The sequence below is a fragment of the Phocoena sinus genome, chromosome 18 (assembly GCF_008692025.1).
Source record: "Phocoena sinus isolate mPhoSin1 chromosome 18, mPhoSin1.pri, whole genome shotgun sequence".
In the NCBI taxonomy this organism is placed as follows: domain Eukaryota; kingdom Metazoa; phylum Chordata; class Mammalia; order Artiodactyla; family Phocoenidae; genus Phocoena; species Phocoena sinus.
The window spans coordinates 73,766,030-73,786,385 of record NC_045780.1 but is presented as its reverse complement, the minus strand read 5'-3'; positions in this window follow the sequence as shown (position 1 = coordinate 73,786,385).

The window sequence follows — 20,356 nt, the reverse complement described above, 5'->3', positions numbered from 1 at the left end:
ACATTATGTTTAAAAAACTGTAGCTACAATTATCGAGCACTTCTAAATGCCAGATAGCACAGGCCACTTAATTTTATATGTCACTGTTAAGTGTCCTCATGACAAACATTTGAATCCGTTTATATGTGGAAGAGAGATTTGAAATTGTGCAAATTATGCAACTTTTCCAAAGTTCCTCTAATATCTATAAAAGAGGTAAAATTAATTGCAGATCTATCTTCAAAGCCTATGCTTTTCCCCACCACACAACACTGAACATTCAAGGGCGTGGAAATTCCCTATACCTCTTAAATAAACATCTAAACTTCACTTTTAAAGAACTTATATTCTAGATCCGTCATAGACCAAATGACCAAACATAGTCAGAGGTGTTTGTGTGTTTGTTTTGGTCTCAGAAGAATCTTGAAACTTTCCTAGAGCCTTGAGTGTCTAATGGTGAGATCTGGAGGCTGCATGAATGGCGGTATCATTGAGTGAGCAAGGAAGGAAGAGTAGGAACAAGATTGACACCAAATAACTTGTTTGTCTTCTGAGGCCTAAAGAGGAAGGGAGCTTCCTCCAGACATTCAGGTAGCTGGTCCTTCATAACTGCTTACAGAGTTTTGTGTCTTCATGTCATGAGCTAAGTTACATTTTGAAGAAATGCTATATCGGCAGCAAGTATTTCTAATACTAGGAGATTGTCACAGTTTCTGAAATTTTGTCAAGTATCATTTTAACCAACCAAATCAACCTCTTTCCATGCATTTGTCTAAAATTAAATTTATTACATAAAATAAATATAGCACAGCTTCATTTGTAGTCATTAATGTTTGATAGGCAGTTACTGTAATCCATTAATAACCTAAAATCTCATTTAGCCACTTGTTTGAGCTCTCTCATTTGTGAATATTTTTAAAAAGCACTTCCAGAAACAATAAACTTAATACCTTTCCCCCATCTTTATGGAAGTACTGATACTGAAATAGGTAAAGGTAGATGGCAGCTTGTGGCTAGAAGCACCATGTAGGTACAGTGTGCAACCTGGATAAACAGCCTCTCAATTTCTAGAATTAGCTGTAAAAATCTATTGTTGGCTCCAGTTATGTTACGCCCAAAATCCTTAATTTTCTTAGCAAGTCTTATGTGTTTGATGGACTGATTTTTGGAAGGGACCCTAGAATTTCGGTTGACAATGTTTTCTGAGTAACTCAGTATGGACTAGAGAAACCATAGTAAACCGCAGCACGAAAACCTGGAAGGCAGCCTCTGATTTACATTGTCTGCATGTGACCTACTGTAATGAGGAGGTGGAAATCATAAAATTAGCTTTTATCTAATGGTTTAAAACTTGGTTATGAAAAGTGTCGCCAATGACAAAGGAAATATTACCTCGTGCTGGTGGCTGGGAGACTTATGGGCCCCTGAGTGACCCACAGCGGAATGAACAGTTGGCAACTGAAACCCGTCTTGTCAGTGTCAGGCATAGTCCCTCTTCCCGATTTGCCGGAGAAAATACAGCCACACTTTGCTTACAGTGTCTGGTGTCAGAAGGACCACGCTTTTGGCTCCCATCCCTTTAGGACCGTGGAGAGAAAGCCAAGGCGTACACTCAGTGTGCCCACCCCGTCAGCCGTGGGACAGAAGGAGATGGAGAATGCTGTCCATTATGAATCATTGCTTTCAAGTATTCAGAGGCCAAGATCGGACAAAGTGTTTTTTAAATATAATTATATAAAGCAGAAGAAGGAAAATAAGTCAAAATTATGCCTCCCCATACTTCAGTTTTGAATGTGTGGAGATTGGAAGGAGAATCCATTTCCTTCATCTCTTAAGCTTAGGGTTGAGACATGTAAGAGATAATCTCTTTTAGTAAATTATCCTCAAGACTCATTTACTCAAAAAAGGAAAGCAACTCAAGATACACTGTAAGCAAACAGCTCATAAGTGCTGCTATAAATAAGATTAAATGAGGGTAAAGATGAAAAGGGGTAGGGAATACCAAAGAAAAATAAAATAGAATTTTCCAGAGCTTACGAATACAAACAGTCACATCAAAAGGAGTTCACCGAAGACCTAGCATATTGAATGTAAAGACTTATACTTAAAACCAACTCTTGAAATCACAGAAAATAACCACAAAGAAAAATATGGTCAACTACAAAAAATAGGAGTCAGATTTCCATCAAAAATTCTTCCTAGAAGAGGAGGACGCTTTCCCTCTCTGGCATTCTTCCCACAAATCCATAACCCAAGTCTAATCATGAGAAAACATCAGCCAAGGCAAAAATGAGGTATGTTTTACCAAATACCTGACCAGTACTCTTTGAAATGTGAAGGCCAAGGAAAAAGAAGGACTGAAGAACTGTCTCAGATTGGAGGAGTCTATGAAGACATGAAGACTAAATGCATGTGGTGCAGTGGGTGGACTCCTAGAACACAATAAAGGGCACCAGTGGGACAGCTAGCAAAATCCAGATAAAGTCTGTGTTTCAGTTAGTAGTGTTGTACCAGCATTCTTAGTTGTGACAAATGAAACACTTATGTAAGATGATACCGTTAGGGCACACTGAGGAAAGGTATAGAAGAGCATCAGGACCCTGACGAGGGCAGCACCACACGGGAGGGGCACCGAGCCTAGGCTGCAGGAATCAAGAAGAGCTTCCACAGGAAGTCTTGTGCACGCTGAAACCTGGAGGCTGCCTAGTCTGGGGGAAGGACGTGGCAGTAGAGAGGATTGCAGCCAAAAGAAACAAAAAGTTGAGAAGGCCCACAAGTAAAAGAAGACATTCTGTGTTCAAGGTCCTGCAAGTAATGAACATTAATAGGAGTAAGAACAGCTCTAGGCATGGGGAAGCGCTGGTGAGAAATGTGATTTGAGAAGAAAGGGCTGTGTCATGGGATAACATATATTTCTTAAGTTTTGAACCTATTCTAAGACTGATAAAGTGGTTAAGCAGGAGATCCACAGTTACGATACCACTCTTATAAAGATGACTTTGAATGCAGTGTGGGGAGTGGTTGGAATTGAGGAAGAATGAAGGCAGAGAGGAGAGGAGTTACTATAACAAGAAGTCGTTTGGCCTAGATTAGAATAGGGCCAGTAAGAAAGGGGAGAAGTGAATGGATACGAAGGGCCTTTAGAGGGAAGCATAGGTAAGACTTAGTGATTGTGTGAACTTGGGGAACCAGGAAGATGCAAGGGTAAAAAAGAGTATCCAGTTTCTGACTTGAGTCACTTTGTAGGTAGAGGTGCCAGCCTCTTCTCTCAGCACAGGTGGTGTTGGGAAGTGGAGGGCAGAAAAGCTGATGACTCCAGTGGTCCAGTTGCCAATATCTAAGAGATGCAGGATGAGATATAGGGCAGGAAGTTGGGTATGTGATTTCAAGCTCAGAATGGAGACTTGGGCCAGAGACATTTTGGGGTAGCATCTGATAACGATTAGTGATTGAGGTCATGGCAGTCAGTGTTACCTCAGTGTTCTTTTGAGGGTCGGTCGTATCAATCCGCAGCTATCTGATGTCTTTTTTTAATGGGATAAAACGAATAGTAATTCAGAAGTTTCTATAGAGAAAGGTCAGCTACTCATCCCTTCCCTTTCATTCACAAATCAAACAATAAATACCTACTAAGGTGTTTGGGAAAACATAGGTGAAAAAATTCGAGGTGGCTACATATACAAACTAGTTAAGAATTCTCCGAAATGGGAATGTAATGTGTTCTATCAGAATGTGGAGAAACACAGATAAGGCAAACCTAGGCAAAAGTATTCAATTTGGTTGTCATTTCATACTGAGACAGAATTTGCGAAGTATAAACTATATTGTTACAGGTTTAGATGCTTTTGGAGTGGGTCTTCTCTATAGCTACACCTATACTGAGGTTGTATTTAACCTACTGTTCTGCAGCATTTGGCTTACAAAAGTGTTCAGACTGCCAACAGGAAACACCATAAGCCTGAGGAGAATCTGGCTCAGTAATTGCTCTGCTGCCTGAGATGTGCTGGTCGGGGTCTGTGTGCAGTGATGTGAACCGGGGAGCCTGGGGTGGGGTCTGGGCAGGAGCGGTCTTCTGTGATGCATGTTTGCTTATCCGTCTTTGGATGAAGAAAGCTTTGAGCAGTACTCTTTAAGTTTGAAAGTCTTATCTTTTGGGACCTCAGGATATATTTATTTGACATATCAAATCTAATCTTCTAGAATGTTATTAACCTGAGGTTATTTCTGGGATCATATGATACCTGTTGAATAAGAATATCTCTGATATTATATACTAAGTGAAACAGCCAGAAAACTGTCTTTGCTTTGACTCACTACCAATTAATTCCAAACCACCTTTATTCAAGGGGTTTAGGGATGAAGAGGGCCAGTAAAGCAATGAGCAGGATCAAAGTGTAAGAGCAAGTTAAGTCCACGTGGCTTTGAGAGTTAGGTGATGCCAGGTATTAACGCGATGAGAGCAGAATGAAGTCAGCCCAGGAGGCAGCATGTGAAGGAGAGCCTGACAGGAGAGGAAGGAGCTGCTTGAGTAGGCAGGTCGGAGGATTCAGGAAAGGTGTGTGGGAGAAGTTGAGGGAAATGGAGGGCTGGCGTCAGTGGATGCGGGAATGAGACTGGGAAGATGAAGAGAGGACTGACTTGTGAATAGAGTGAATTTCAAGTTATACTGTGGTAGGAGAAAAAGTTAAAAGCACTAAAACATGTTGGTGGCTCCTGAATTACATTCACGCTTAGTAATCCAATGTAAGAAATAATGGGAGATGCTCTAGGTTTTGCGTCTGTTTCAGGGAAAGGGCTAGGGAGATAATGAAATGAAAATGCTAAACAATACAGATGAAGGGGCTGGTTTTCTTCAAAGGAAGCAACAGTGAAACTGCTAAGAGAGATAAGGTTTGAGTTGTTATAACCTAAATTAAGTCTGTGGTGATAAACCATTTTCATACAGAAGGATACGAAATTATTTCCCAGCCAAGAAAAGTTTTTAATAAAAAACATGCATAAAAACATACAATAAAGTTACTACTGTGTTTATTTTCAATGTGACAGTTTTTAACTGCACAGAATCAGAACAACCTCAGCTGAGGGCAGGCTTGCTCAGGTAAGTAAGAGAGGATTTAATTTGGAGCAATAGGATCTAGGAGGCATTGCCAGGGCATTGAGGAAGACTGGTGAGCTTTGGAAGCCAGAGTGGTTTTGGCACAAGATTTGTGTGATAATGTAAATGCGGAATTGTGGAATGATGGTAATCAGTTATGAAGTGAAAGCCATAAGAGTGGAGAGAAATGCTTCAACAAAAAATCATTTTTTAAGGAAAAAACATGAACAAGTTGCCATGAGATTATGGGGAAAAAAAAAGGTTGGTAAAGAATGATGACTCCAGAATGTACTGCAAGGACAGTGACACCATACCAGGGACAGAAATGAATTATTTTAAAGGGAAGCCAGTTTTTGAAGGAAAATGATGAGTTAAGAGTTTGAACACATTGAGTTTAAGGTGACAGTCAGTTAATCAAGGGGATTTTTATTTGGACAGGTAGACTCGTGGGGAAGGAATACCAGAAATAAAAGTAAAGTTATGGGTCCATTTACTGAGTGAATTAACACATAGAGTAAAATATGGGGGTCTCATATTTGGGAGCAGAAAAACTAATGAAATCAATAAGGAAAGTTAGAAAGAGTGAGACAAGGTAAACTGAGAAACTTGAGATCCACGGAAGCCAAGGTAGGTGAGATTTGTAGGAGGCAAACATCATTCAGCAATTGGAACTTTCGCAGAGGTCCAAAGATGATGCTGGCCAAGAGGAGGTCCATGGCCTGGCGCTCGGGTGGACATCAGTCATCTAGGAGCAACTGGAGGAGATAATGAATTGGGACAACAGAAACCAAGATAGCTGGGGGCTAAAAAAACAAGCAGCAGCTAAGGCTTATACTTCTGAGAAGGAGTTTTTGGAAAAGCTTTCTCTACATTTCTATTTTAGGCCAGAAATCTTTGAGGACGTGCTAGAAAGAAAAATGGATTTCTTTAGAAAGATGATTAAATGAGGTGGTTGACATTTTTGGCAAAGAAAGGTTTAGCTTTAGAAGACCAAAAAAAGTTAACAGCAATATTTAGACCCAAAATAGTGTGGCATGAAATGTTTGTCAAATTCCTGCTGAATTTGAAGAGAGACTCCAAATTAAAGTTTTGTTTTTTTGTTTGTGTTTGCAACGGGTTGTGTTCACAGTATTCTTAAAGCTAAAATGTATGTCACTGGAATAATATTGATTATTTTATTATTGAATATTTAACACAGAACTGATGAGATGATCATCACCGATGGCACCACTAGGAAAAGTGGTGCTAAAAAACAAAATTAAACTGGGCAGATTTGAAGATCTACTTGCCTTTATTGAATGATTCATGAATTAGGCAGCATCCCATTAGCAAATAGAAAGTACCTCCAGAGACCTGTACAAAATGGAAGACATTTATAGGCAGAAGGAGGTGAGGTAAGGAAGTTACTCTTGCAAAGAGTGGGTTGTTTTAGGCAAGGTCACCTTCCTTTGGGGAAGGCAGGGATCTGTCAGGCAGATTATCTTGCTAGTGCTGACCAGGTAATTCCAGATTAACTGGTTGAAGGTTACATTCCTGGAAGAGGCTGAAACTGCAATCAGTTTAGGTACTAAGTCTTGGTTTGCTGACATGGGTCTTAGCACAAGTGACTCCATTTTGGACTTATTTTCTTTTTTTAACAATGGTATAGTTCCAGTTTAAACTCAAACTTTTCAAAGTAGGATGAAGTGAATACCTTCTATGAGGTAGACATAGAGTGGTGTTGCAGATATCAACAAATAAAATGAGAAAAAAGTTGGTTTTAGGTTATGCAGTTTATTACTGACACAGGCATACCACCGAGGTATTGCAGATTTGGTTCCAGACCACCTCAATAAAGTGAATATTGCAATAAAGCCAGTCACACAAATGTTTTGATTTCCCAGGGCACATAAATGTTATGTTTTCACTATACTGTACTCTGTTAAGTGTTCAGTAGCATTATGTCTAATGTCTATTACATTCCTTAATTGAAAAATACTTTATTGCTAAAATATGCTAACGATCACCTGAGCCTTCAGCAAGTCATAGTAGTAATGTCGAAGATCACTTATCACAGATCACCATAAAAAATATAATGATATTGAAAATGTTTGAAATACTTCAGGAATCACCACAATAGGACAGAGAACTACAACGTGAGCAAATGCCGTTGGACAAATGACACCAGTAGACTTGCTTGAAGCAGAGTAGCCACAAACGTTCAGTTTTTTAAAATGCTGTAATATCTGTGAAGTGAAATTAAGCAAGGTGCAACAAAACAAGGTATGCCTGTATTTCTTATGTACATTCAAGGAGGGCTAGAGAATTATATTCCCCACCATATAATAAAGTGATCCCAGTTCAAACCCTGTATATAGCAGAAGCTGCCCAAGAACCACTATCAAAAAGGTGCAGGGAGTATATCCAGTGTCCCACTGGACTCTCTGCCTTCCTTCTCCTGTCTCCCTCTACTTCCTTCTCGCTGCCCATCATCTTCTCCAACCGCCCCCAGTTCTGAGGGCTCAGCTCCCTTGAGGTTTGCCTCAGAGGCATCTGTTCATAAGATCACGCCCTGTTTCTCAGAGCAACAGAGGGAAGCCATTTGGAGAAAGGACAGTGAACCTCAGGTCTTTTCCTTGCTTTATTTGTGGCTCCTGCTTGCTAATCCCCAGCCAACGGGCACGGTGGGGACACATAAGGAATCCCTCAGAACTCGGGAGCGCAGGTGTACTCCAGGCCAGAGAGAGAACTGTCACCATACCAGCCGTTAGACATGACACCCCTGTCCTAGGTTCTTCTAAACTCTTGTTTGAAGTTACAAATGGCTCCTTGCAGCGCTCTAATCAGCTCTGTGGATTTTATTCATGTCCTAGACAGTTACCGAACTGTGTGAATGGCTATTTTGGAGAAAACAAAGAAAGACTTACTCAGAAAATCCAGAAAGGGAAATTCCATTGTACTTTGATTTTTCCTTTTTGGAAAAGACAGGGGAGTTACCTTTCCCCAGGCGGGGTGGCTCTTGGGAAGTCAGACTTTATCCCATATAATAACCCACTGTATTGATCACCAATATGCACAGGTTATCATGCTTTTATTCAAGAACTATGCTAATACGTGTTTTTCCGTTGGAGTGACTTTTAAACCCCACAGCGTTCCTTATTATATATTTGTTAAGGAAACTCCAGTGTGATTTAAAGGGCCACCATGAATCACTGGGGAAAAGGAATTGCTTGTAAGACATGTGGATATCTTTTGAAATACCATTTCTTCCATAGAATTCAGTGCTTCTCTGCTGTCTTGAAAAGATGATTTCCCCTCAGATGGGAGAAGTAGTTATATATATATTGTATACAAAGTAAATAAATTCAACAAAATAGATGTAAGGAATCCAACAACTTAAAACATTACTTCTTTATTCTGTTTGCTCACAGAGAGAGTGTTCCCAGGATTATATGATAAGAAAACGCTTTATTAAGTGTATTCTATGTACTGGATAATTTGTAGAACCCTGCAATTATTGTCCAGGTTTTATTAAACAGTCTTTATCCTATTCAGTGCCAAATCCTAAGGTTTTTTTTCAAGCCACTCTTGTGCTGTCTGAGGTCTGATCCCCATTAGTGTGTCATATATACAGATGTGTGTAAACATGTGTGCATACATACACTGACACACATCTTTCGCATTTGTAATTTTTTTTTTACCCAGTCGCTTCATAAAAGATTAAAATGGAAGATTAGACCCCATTCAGAATTTCCCAATGCCACAATAATAAATCAGTCCTCATCATTTGAAGAACATTTCAGAACTATGAGGTGGGACAAAAGCTGATTTGAGATTCATACCGTTGTATACCTACTCTTAAAAAAAAAACAAGCAATTTACACATCTGCAAATCTTAGGAAATGGCTGAGAGAATTTGCATTTGCATGATTTGGGCACATGAAGCCATTTTAGCGCACAAATTCCTTCCTTTCATCTCTAAAGGGTGTCGAAAGGATACAAACATGTTTTTTGCAGATGATGGGGATTATTGACTGGCATAAATAGCAACTCACGCTAATGCTTCAGGAATTTTTTTTTTAATTGAGTGAAGATGGCATATGGAAAATATATGTAGGAAAAACCATATTTTATGAGAGCTGACGATATGGAGTGGGATATACTATTTTTTTGTGTGTACTGTAAATGACATTAATGTTTTAGGTTGATCTTTGTTGCCCATGTAATGTGTATAGCCTTGGAGGAGACATTTATTCTCAAAGCTGATAAAATAAATAATAAGTAAGAAAACTTGGAAATTGTTCACTAGACCTTCACAGTCTACATTAAGTGAGATGAACTAAAAGGTAAATATGGGTTTTTACTTACTAAGGGAAACTGTTAGAAATTTGTTTCATTTTTACAGTGCTATGCAGTGTATTCTAAAATAATCCCAATCCGATTTTCTGTTAAAGGACTACATTAGTCAAGGCATTGTAAATAGTTTCCCTGAGAGTGAAACTTTTGCACCATAATTCAGACAATCCAAGAACTGTAAGCAGTAAACTGAAGTGCAAAGTCCATGAGCTAAATAAAAAGGTCTTGGTGTTCATTGGGTTCAGTCACTCTTTTACATGTGGAAAGTGAGCACCAGGGCGTCCCAGTGGGTAATGGAAGCTTATACATTATGATTGTGACAAAGCCGTGGCTAAATCAGGTAGTTGAAATTCTTTTGATCCACCATTTACTGGTCTTTCCACCGCATATGATATACTACCTCTTTAAGAAGATAAAGTAAAGCTTTGCACCACTGGCAATCTGTAATACAGGCATATCTCGTTTTATTGCGCTTCACAGATATTGCATTGTTTTACAAATTAAAGGTTTGTGCAACCCTGCATCTAGGAAGTCTATCAGGGCTATTTTCCAGTAGCGTTTGCTCACTTTGTGGTTCTGTGTCACGTTTTGCTAATTCTTGCACTATTTCAGACATTTTCGTTATTATTATATTTGCTGTGGCGATATTTGATCAGTGATCTTTGATGTTATTACTACAACTTGCTGAAGGCTCAGATGACGGTTAGCATGTTTTAGCAATAAACTATTTTCGAATTAAGGTATGTTCTCTGCTTTTTTAGACATAATGCTATTGTACACTTAATATTTACAGTATAGTGTAAAAATAACTTTCATACACACTGGGAAGCCAAAAAATTCATGTGACTCGCTTTATTACTGTATTTGCTTTATTGTGATGGTCTGGAACCAAACCTGCAGTATCTCAGAGGTATGTCGTGCCCAGGTTCTTGGTCTTGAGGGCCATGTACCCAGGGAGCATCTCAGACATAGAGACTGATCTTGGATGCAGCAAGTGGGATTGAATGGTAAATGGTATAAATATTGATAGTTCAGCTTATACAAATGCAAGAAAGTCTGTTGTGATCAAAAAAAATTTGTCATTTTAACATGTTGAGTCTAGTTTAATTGGCTCTGTGAATGGCAGGAAATTCAGAAATGCTAAATCTGTTATTTGTTTTTTGCCTATTGGTTAACTATAGTAAATCAAACTGTCGGACTGAAAAGTCTCATGAAGGTAAGGGACAGGTTCAGATGGTTTTAGTTTCCTGCCCCAGGACTTGCACATTGCCTAGTGCATAATGAACTCTACCCTTCTCTCCCCCTCTCTCTTTCTCTCATACATATAGTTGGCTCTCCATATCTGCGGATATGGAGGGCCGACTGCACTATGCCATGATACAGGATTTTATATAAGGGACTTGAGCATCCGTGGATTTTGGTATTCACAGGGGTCCTGGAAGCAGTCTCCCTTGGATACCAAGGGACTACTGTATACACACACACACATATATATGCACATATATACACATGTACATACACATATACACAATGAATAAATAGTTAAATGTATGCGTAAGTGACTAAATGGAAAACGTATTTAGTTGTGCCTTAGGGCTATAGGGAAACCCAGGGAACTGCACAGATTTGTCAGAAAGCCCTGTAATTGAGTTAAATTCTTGAAGTAAAATTCCAGATCGCCTACAACCCAATCATTTCACTCTAAGGTATTTATACAGCAGAAATGTGTAAATATGTGCACCATAAGACACGCACAGAATGTTCATGCAGGATTACTTGGAATAGCCCAAAGTTGGTAACAGTCCAAATGTTCATTAACAAGAGAATGGATTAATTGTAATATATCTATAGATGGATATTGTATAAGGCAATAAAAATGAATGAATTATTGTTGTACCCAACAATATGGATGAAACTCAGAACTTCTTGAGGGGGTCAAACCAGAAACAAAAGATTGCGCTCTATATAAACAACATTTATTTAGACTCAACTACAAGCTTAACTAATACTGTGATGGTAGAAGTCAGATAGGAATTTTCCTTTAGGGGTTAGTGTCACCAGGAGAAGGTCTGGGGGAAATTTATAGGGTGATAGTGATACATTGTTTCCTGATTTGGGTGTAGTTACACTGATGGGTTTACTTTGAAAAATTCATCAGGCTGATTGTATGCTTTCTGTATGTTCACATAAAAAATTCAGGGTCATCCACTTTGTGGTTGTGTGACCTGATACAAGCTACTTTTCTTCTCTGTGCCTCAATTTCCTCATCTGAAAAATGAGACAGTAATGCTGCCGTGACAAAATTTGTTGTCGTAATCATTTCTAAGTGTAGCGCTCAGTAATGTTAACTGTATTCACGTTGTATAACAGATGTCCAGAACTTTTTCAACTCTTAAAACTGAGACTCAACACCCATCCAACCACTGCTTCCCATTTCCCCTTTCCCTCAGATCCAGGAAAATACCATTATGCTTTCTGTTTCCTTGAGTTCACTTATTCAGATTCCTCCTAGAAGTGAAATCAAGATTTTTGTTTTATTTTTCAACTAAGACCAAGATTCCGCCATTTCACATCAACCCATATTGTTAACTTCTGTGATATTTTTTAGCATTTTCAAGTATTGGTTTACAAAAATGTTAGATAAATCTAAGGGTTCTTGTGCTGTGCTGGATTTCTGATGGAAATCTGGATAATTGGCTGACATCTCATGTCAAGGAGGACTCCATGTTCTTCCCCACCTGTCCTTTTGGTGTCTCTTTCAGAAACCCAGTGCTGGGTAGATGTATCACAGGCTTGACTCGTTTCTGGTGTGGGGAGGATTAAACCAGAAGAAAGAATCCAGTGGACAACCCCCCTAGTGCCTTTACTCCCCCAGAGTCTCTTTACTGCTTTTCCTGATCTCTCAACTGAGAACAATGGCATTTAAACAATTTTAGCAGCAGAAGCTCCTTTTACCTGAAGCAGAAATTGTACGCATAATCACATTATCACACAATTTAAAACATATCAAAACAATATCTTATTAGTATTTTTATAAATTCAAATTTATAAAATTGACTTATTTCAAAGTCAGTCAATATAAATAGCGATTAATTTCAGTGCATTTTAGCAGGCTGGAATTTGGTTTATAACTCATTTTGGGATTACATGGTCTATTTAATTATACTTTTAAGAGTATGGCTTATACATAAAAAATGTTAAATAAAAATTTGAAGACACCTTAAGAGCAGTTGTGAAAAGAGTACTTGTGAACCTTTAGAAATAACAGACACATTTTAAGGGCAGAGAAGGAGTTTATTTATGTTAAGAAAAGGGCAGAACAGCTAAAGAAGTAGGAAAGAGCTTAGTGGGTACAGGGAACTGTATGCAACTGTTGGGTCATTGGTGAATCTAGGTTTCTCAGTTGAAAACCTGGCTGGATAGTCGCATGTATATAGGTTGTGGCTGAAATCATAGGAATGGATAAATCATCCAGGGGGTATGTGTTACAGCTTCCTGTCCTCCGTTTGCCCCTCAGAGCTGCCCTTGTTACTGTGCTCTGGACCCCAGAACACTGACCCAAGTGGACTGTGTCAGTGGGCTCTGCTGCCCTCTGATTTTTGCTGAATTGATCAGTGGGAGACATTGAGAGAAAACTGGGAGATAGAAAGACAGTGAAAACATATCTGTCCTGAGCTCCTTCCCTACTGGGTCAGTGGGGCACAGAAGGTTGAGCATGATCCTCTGTCAGAGACCACAGCTCCAGCAGGTGGGCCTCTTCGTCCAGCTCCCTCTGGGGAGCCTCGTGACTTCTCACTCCTTGATTTCCTTCAGGCCTCGGGATGCTGAAGTCTCCCAGCTGTTACCAGCCCTACCGTTCTGAACTACCCTCTGTTGATTTCCCAAAACCTACCTATCCCTTTGTGGATAGTACCTTTACTAAACTCTCCTCATTAATTAAAAAGCCATGGCAGTGTGCCGTCTGTTTATGCCATGCCCCTGGCTGATGTGGTAGCATAAGGAAAGCTGTGGCCTGAGGATGGAACGTAGGGGAAGGATGACCTTCAAAGGATGAGTGAAAGAACAGCTCAGGAAAGAGGTGGAGAGGGAGCCAACAGTAGGGAGGGAGACCAGGGACGCTTATGGGGGGAGTCAGAGGGGCCAGAGGGTTTAAATGTAAGGAAAGGAAAACGTCCGTCATATTGAAAGGTCATGAAATGTTTCTTCCTCAGAAGTTTTGTGCTCTGCTGACAGCAAAAAAAACAGATGACAGGGGACCAGGGCATGAATGCAGCTGAAGAAGTGAAGACTGTTTATTTGACAAATTGATGACAGGAGGAAGAAAGTGTATGGAATTTATTAAAGAGAAGACTTAGAGTTAATCAATTTGTTGATATTGTTGAATACTTTCAGTGAAGACTAACTATGCTCCATCTCCCATTTTCATGACAGAATACTACAATAACATCATTAAGGGTCTCTGTAGGTGTGTGTGCAATGTACATAATTTGTGCTCTCAGGGTTTAGATTTTTGTTAGTCATTCAAGGAAGAACACCAAAGTGTTAAATCTTGATTTAGAAAGTGAGCAAAGACATAAAAAGATAAAACACGGAAGATGTACAAATAAAATCCAGTCTATCCTACCTATTTGGAAGTGATTCCTGGATTAAGTCAGAGTGTCAGAGAGCTGAATATCTAGACATCGTTTCGTGCCCTTCCTCTCCCCTTTCCCAGAAAATGTTTCGCCAAGTTGGACTTTGCAGTGATATTGCTTTATCTAGAAGGGTATTTAAGAAATCGACACAAGATATTGTTAAAGATGATAGTCATTATATCACAGAGTGTCTTTAGTAGAGTGAATCTGAAAATTGTTTCCTTTAGTACTTATAGCAGCCTCTTTCATTTCACATCAGCAGGCTTGCTTTTTACCCAGAGACTGTGCTCTTGGTAACTGCTTGTATTTTCCAGTTCCCCTCTGCTGCCAGAAGTTGAGAGTTGACCTTGAAACTTCTTGTTAGGAAAAGCAATGACTTCACAGGCAAATTTCATGGATTAACTTTGCTACTGGTTTCTTACTTTTTAAACTTTATTTCACTTGCCTCTTTTGTCTGATTTTTTAAGACGTATTTTATTTTACTTCTTTATCCGTAAAGCAAACTAAGTTTTTTTCTACTTATAGGAAAAGACTGAATTTAAAGGCATAAATAAATAAAAATAAGAATAATGAAAAGGCAAGAAGAGTGTAAAGTAGTAGATGCTCCTTGTTTGGCTTTGTGTTTTGATATGTGTGCTGTTGCTACCCCACCTGTTTCCCTGTGATTACTTTCCAATCAGTCACAACTTCAGTCACACCTCAGGCCGCATTTGTATATCACCAAGTGAAGCAGAGAACTGACAATTTCCTTGATGTAACTGCATCAGTTGAAACAGTCAATCTTGATAATTCAGCCTGCTAATTTAATTTTGTCTATGTGGATGAAATTAACTGACCTGTTGCCAAATTCCTCTACCTTCTTTCTTTCTTTGCTTTAGAGACTTCCAAAAGAAAGAAAGAAGGAAAGAAAAAAGGAGGAAAGGAGGGAGAGGAAATATGGCTCTTCTGTTCAGCTTACAGATACCATTTAAGATCTGGGCAAAAAAGGAGTATAGAGTCATTTGAAGCTTTATAGATTTTTTATTACAAACTATGGGCATAGGCTACTTAACTGAATGGCCACCATGATATGGCACAAGTGGATAAGACTATAGACTCTGGGAACTTGTGTGTGTGTGTGTGTGTGTGTGTGTGTGATCCATTGGTTTTTCATACATATTTGCTTTAACTAAAGAACATATATAAAGTCATATAACATGGATACCATTAATCCAGTTTGAAGGGAGATAACACTAATGTTAAGGTAGGCATGAGGGGGTTTCTGAGTTGAACAGGGACCCAGCAGCCTGGCAGAGTCATAGAATGTAGTCATCAGCTATAGGCGTATATTCCACTGACAGGAAAGACACTGCCAGTGAAAGATTTTGAAATGGGAAAAACAAAACAAAAAAAGTCCAAAAGAGCTTCCTAGCTATTTCAGGGTAGCCGTTCAGGTTATCTGTTTTAACTGTTTTTGAACTAGGTAGAAATTCATAAAGTGTGAATAACCGACAGTTGTTAAAGTGACACCTGTCCATGGAAACGCAAATGAATTCTCATTCCTGGATGTCTCCCCTCCCTGCGTCCCACACACACCTCCACGGAAAAGCCAGTTTTGCATCTATTTGTAAATTTATCTCAGCATTTCTGACTTCCCTGTGTAGGGGAGGAAAAATAATTTTTCCTCTTCCCTTTTAGGTTTTTGACTGAGATACCCCTGAAATAAAGGCAGATTAACAAGAGAAAAACAAATAGACATTTAGCAACATATATACCTCCTATATACATGCAAGAGACCCCGGAAAACTACGATCTCCAGCTAAAGGCAAGGGAAGAATGCTGGGGGTTGGGGGGCATTTTTGGGGGGTTACCAGGGAGGGCACAGTAAACAGGGTATGGTTTCTTTGCAGAGCTAAGTCATTGCCTTCTTCATTGAGAAGAGGTTTTATCCATTTAGTCATCCTTCTCTTCCTGGTACAGAGAAGTAGACACCCTTAAAAATGGAGAGTTCCCTTATACATGAAAATGTCTCTTACAAAAGGGCAACTTCTACTCCATTTTCAGAGTTTCTCCTGTCTCTACAGCCTCTTGAATATGATCAATATGCCAAAGAGACGTATGTTAGGGCGGCAAATTCTGCTTCCTTTCGTGTGTGTGTGTGTGTGTGTGTGTGTGTGTGTGTGTGTATGTGTATGTGTATGTGTATGTTATGTTGAATTCCACTTTGAACCGATTGTACCATCATACTAGTTCCCTAATTAAATGGAAGGTTAAATAAAATATAAAATATTTGGTGGGTCCTTTTGATATGTGTATGAGTTTCATGATATTATCTTTTTTTAAAAATTATTTTTTAACACCAATACACTTTCTTTTCAATAATGGCCCTCTTTGTTCTTCTTAGATATTATGTTTAAGGGGATTTAATAACATTACAGCAGAGTTATTTTAACTGTTATTTTATATGTATCTATGTTTTTTAGTTAAGAGCAACTTATTGTGAATAATCAATGGCCCCAATTATATGTACAGTAGTATCTCCTTAACCAGTGGGGGTTATGTTCCAAGACTTCACATAGATACCTGAAACCACAGATAGTACCTGTCGACTTAAAGAAAAACACACAACGTAAAAGTAGTGAGTTTAGGTTTTATTCAAGGTCTTGATGAAGACTATAGCCCGGGGGTAGTTTCCTCAGAGCTGAGTGGCTGCTCCTGGTCTGTTGTCCTCAGCAAGACTCACAACTCACAACCCTTGTGTTGTGTGTTGTCAGTATACCGAACCCTATAAGTACTATATTTTTTCCTATACTAATGGGCAGGTAGCGTATACAGTGTGGATACAACGAAAAAAGGAATAATTCACGTCCTGGGCAAAATGGAGAGGAGCATTTGGTGCAAGATTTCATCACACTACTCAGAAGGGTGCACAATTTAAAACTTAAGGATTGTTTATTTCTGGAATTCTCCATTTAAAATGTTTGGACTGCAGTTGATACCAGGTAACTGAAACCGCAGAAAGAGAAACTGTGAATAAGGGGGGGGGTACTTTGTGTGTGTGTGTGTGTGTGTGTGTGTGTGTATCTGTATGTAACAGATACATATATATACACATATATGTATCTGCTATGAAATAATGCCTTAAAAATTCAGCATTCGATGACAATAGATGGCCTTTTCATCACTCATATTCTATGAACCAGTGGCATTAAGGAAACTTTAAAAACTGAAGATAAGTGGTGACTTATAGTGCTGAAGAGAGCTTCCTTAAGGCAGAAAAAACCTGGACAGGAGAGTGTGGCTAGATGAAAACAGAACTTCGGTGAAACAATTTTTCCTTTACTAGTGTCAGTATGCAAATACTAAGCTTTCTTGGGTAATTGTTGGAAATTTCCTTGAGGAATGGCTGTCTTAGTTTAATCAAATGATATACAGTACATTTTAAACTAAAATATATTTATATTTATGCTTGAGATTATTAGAACATAATTGTATAAGAATTTATGTACTGCATCCCCAGAATCGATATTCAACCATACTAAAAAGGATGCAGAAACATGTATTATTTATTCCATTGTTTGAGTGCCTGACTAAGGAATACCCATCAGCAAGTCAGATAAGGGTTTAACAACAATCCTATTGTTGGTGTCTAGTTTTTATTTGTTCTTATATTAACAGATAATTTCTATAATGTTGATCCAGTCAGTTTCAGGGTCTACATGACAAGGCTTTGTGTGGCCTGCAAAGTAAAGTTAGTGTTGTTTTAACTGAATTAGTTGCTTTCCATGAATTAAAAATAACAGATGATTTTACATAAAAACCTGGATTTCCAGCCTCTCTTTAAAGATTGTAAAATTTCCCAAACACTAGTCCACATCCTCCCATGGTGATGCTGTGTACAGAGGCTATCTTTCTAAGACTGGGCATGTCCCTCTGCTTCCCTGCTCCCTGTGGCCTCCTGGACTCTGAGATGGACCATATAGCATTTCCAGTTATCACCTACTTACGCTTTTATTTCTCCTGAAGTTAGGAAAAAGAGTGAGATATTTCTTTATCCATGTCACTGTTAAAAGTGAAAAAAATGAAAAATAAAACAAGACTCCTGGGCATAGAAAAGATGCACTATGCAAAGTTTTATGAACTAATAAAGAAATTTCAATAGAATTGTTCTTGAATCTAGTAAAATTAATGATGCTACAGTGAAACGCTTTAAGACATGTTGGCAATGATGAATCTATGACTCTCCTCCTTTGTTGATATGGACCCTGCCTGTCCCCTGAGGCCGCTGAGTTTGCAATTCCTAGTGGAGGACAATACTCCTGGTCTCTGTGCTGAGACTTCTTCTATTAGTTTAATTTCATTTGCATTTTTAATGAATCATTAGTTTATTTTCATCAGGTTAAAATCTGATTTTTAAAAATTAAAAATATGTTTTATTATTAGTCTTCTTGGGCTGCCAGAACACAATATCACAGACAGGGTGACTTAACATAAGTTGATTTTCTCACAGTTATGGAAGTTAGATGTCCTACATCAAGGTGCCCCAGATTCAGTTCCTAGGAGGATTTCTTTCCTGCCTTGTGGACAGCCACCTTCTTCTCTGTGCACCTTGACTTTTACTTATTTATTTTTTGTGTGTGCTCAAGGGAGAGAGAGAGCAAGTGCTCAGTGTCTTTTCTTACAAGGGCACTAACCCCCTCATGGAGGCCCCACCCTCATGACTCCATCTCACCTTAATTACCCCCCAAATGCTTCATCTCCAAACACCACCACATTGTGCAGTAATGTGGGGGCTAGGCTTCAGCATATGAACTGTGGGCGGACACAGACATTCAGTCCATATACATTAAAATTTAATGCATTCAGAATGTGTGAATAAAGTCTTGTTTTTCTTATCTAGAGTGGGTTATTATTTCCTTATATTTTAGTATATTTATTTAAATTAAATAGGCTTGGATTGCTTCTGTCTTGCTTGCCTTCACCACAGATATTCCAGCTTCTATACAGAACCAGGGCAGAATATGTAAATACCAAACTACCACAAGATTTTTATGTAGCATAATAAATGGTAAGTGGTTAGAACCTGCTCCACTTTGTTCTTTTCTTTAGCATCAAATTAATTAAACATATTTCAGTAAATTCTGCTGCTGTTCTCCAAGAAATGGAAATAGTTTAAACTGTGCTGTACCTTCAAAAAGTATTTTTTCTTGATTTGATTTATTGAATTCAAAGTTGAATGATTAACCAGCCTTTTTTTACATGCTTAAAGTTCCAGATAACTTTTCATAGAATCAAAGTACAAATACAGGGATGATTTTAATATAAATGCCCAAGAAATTTCTAAGTAGCCACTATGACATTTTTCACGCTCTTTCAATCAAAGTCACCTTGAATACCTCCCAGAACAGGACCTCAGCTTCTCAGACAGTTCATTTCATTAATGCATATTTGTGGTTGTTAGAAAATTATTTTTATATCCATTTGAATCAATTGATCCAAGTTCTGCCCACTAAAACAACCCAAATCCAGTATATTCCATCTCTACGTAATAGCCCTTTACATCTTTAAAAGCAATTATTATGGTTCCTTGAGTTCCTGTTTCTCCCTGTTTTCCCCTCAGGCTGCCTGCCTTTCCAGACTCTCTCCTGGGGCTTCCTCTGACTTTGGTCCACCACCTTTTACAGAAGCCTGTGCACTGCTGTGTAGATTCTTCCCATTGAGGTCTGTTCAGGCCAGCCTACACTGGAGCTAAGGCTTCTTCTGATGTGGACTTTGCCATTGTCTCCTGTCATAAAAAGGAGATTCCATTATTGGTCTTTCAAGGTATATTTCTAGGTGCTGAGCCAGAGCTCCCTGATTCTGTATTTTAAATTGGTTTTCGAAGTTAAATTGAGAACTTTCAAATTTTATACTTTTTAGAGTCAAAAAGAACCTTGAAATCATCTGGAGATTGGGATTAATATTCCAGTTTCATTGCAAAATACTTATGTGACTTTGGACAGGTTACTTAACTTCCTGGAGCCTCTCTTTTCTCTTCTGTAATCTGGGAATAGTAATGTTATCTCCCCCTACCTTACAGCATTTTTGTGGGAATCAAGTAAAGAATACCTATTGTTGAAAAGGATACAAAACACAAGATCTCCCTGGCTTATGCATGTATTCCTTGATCCTATATTTCCATTCCACTACTGCGGTATCCTCGTCTCCATGAAAACCAGACTTCCCAAAAAAGCTGTTGGGTGGTTTCTTCTAACATCAACCAATTCTCTGACACCAACTGGGTGTCTAAGAATTCAGTTCAGTTCTGACACGAACAATCCAGAGTTAGAGAAGA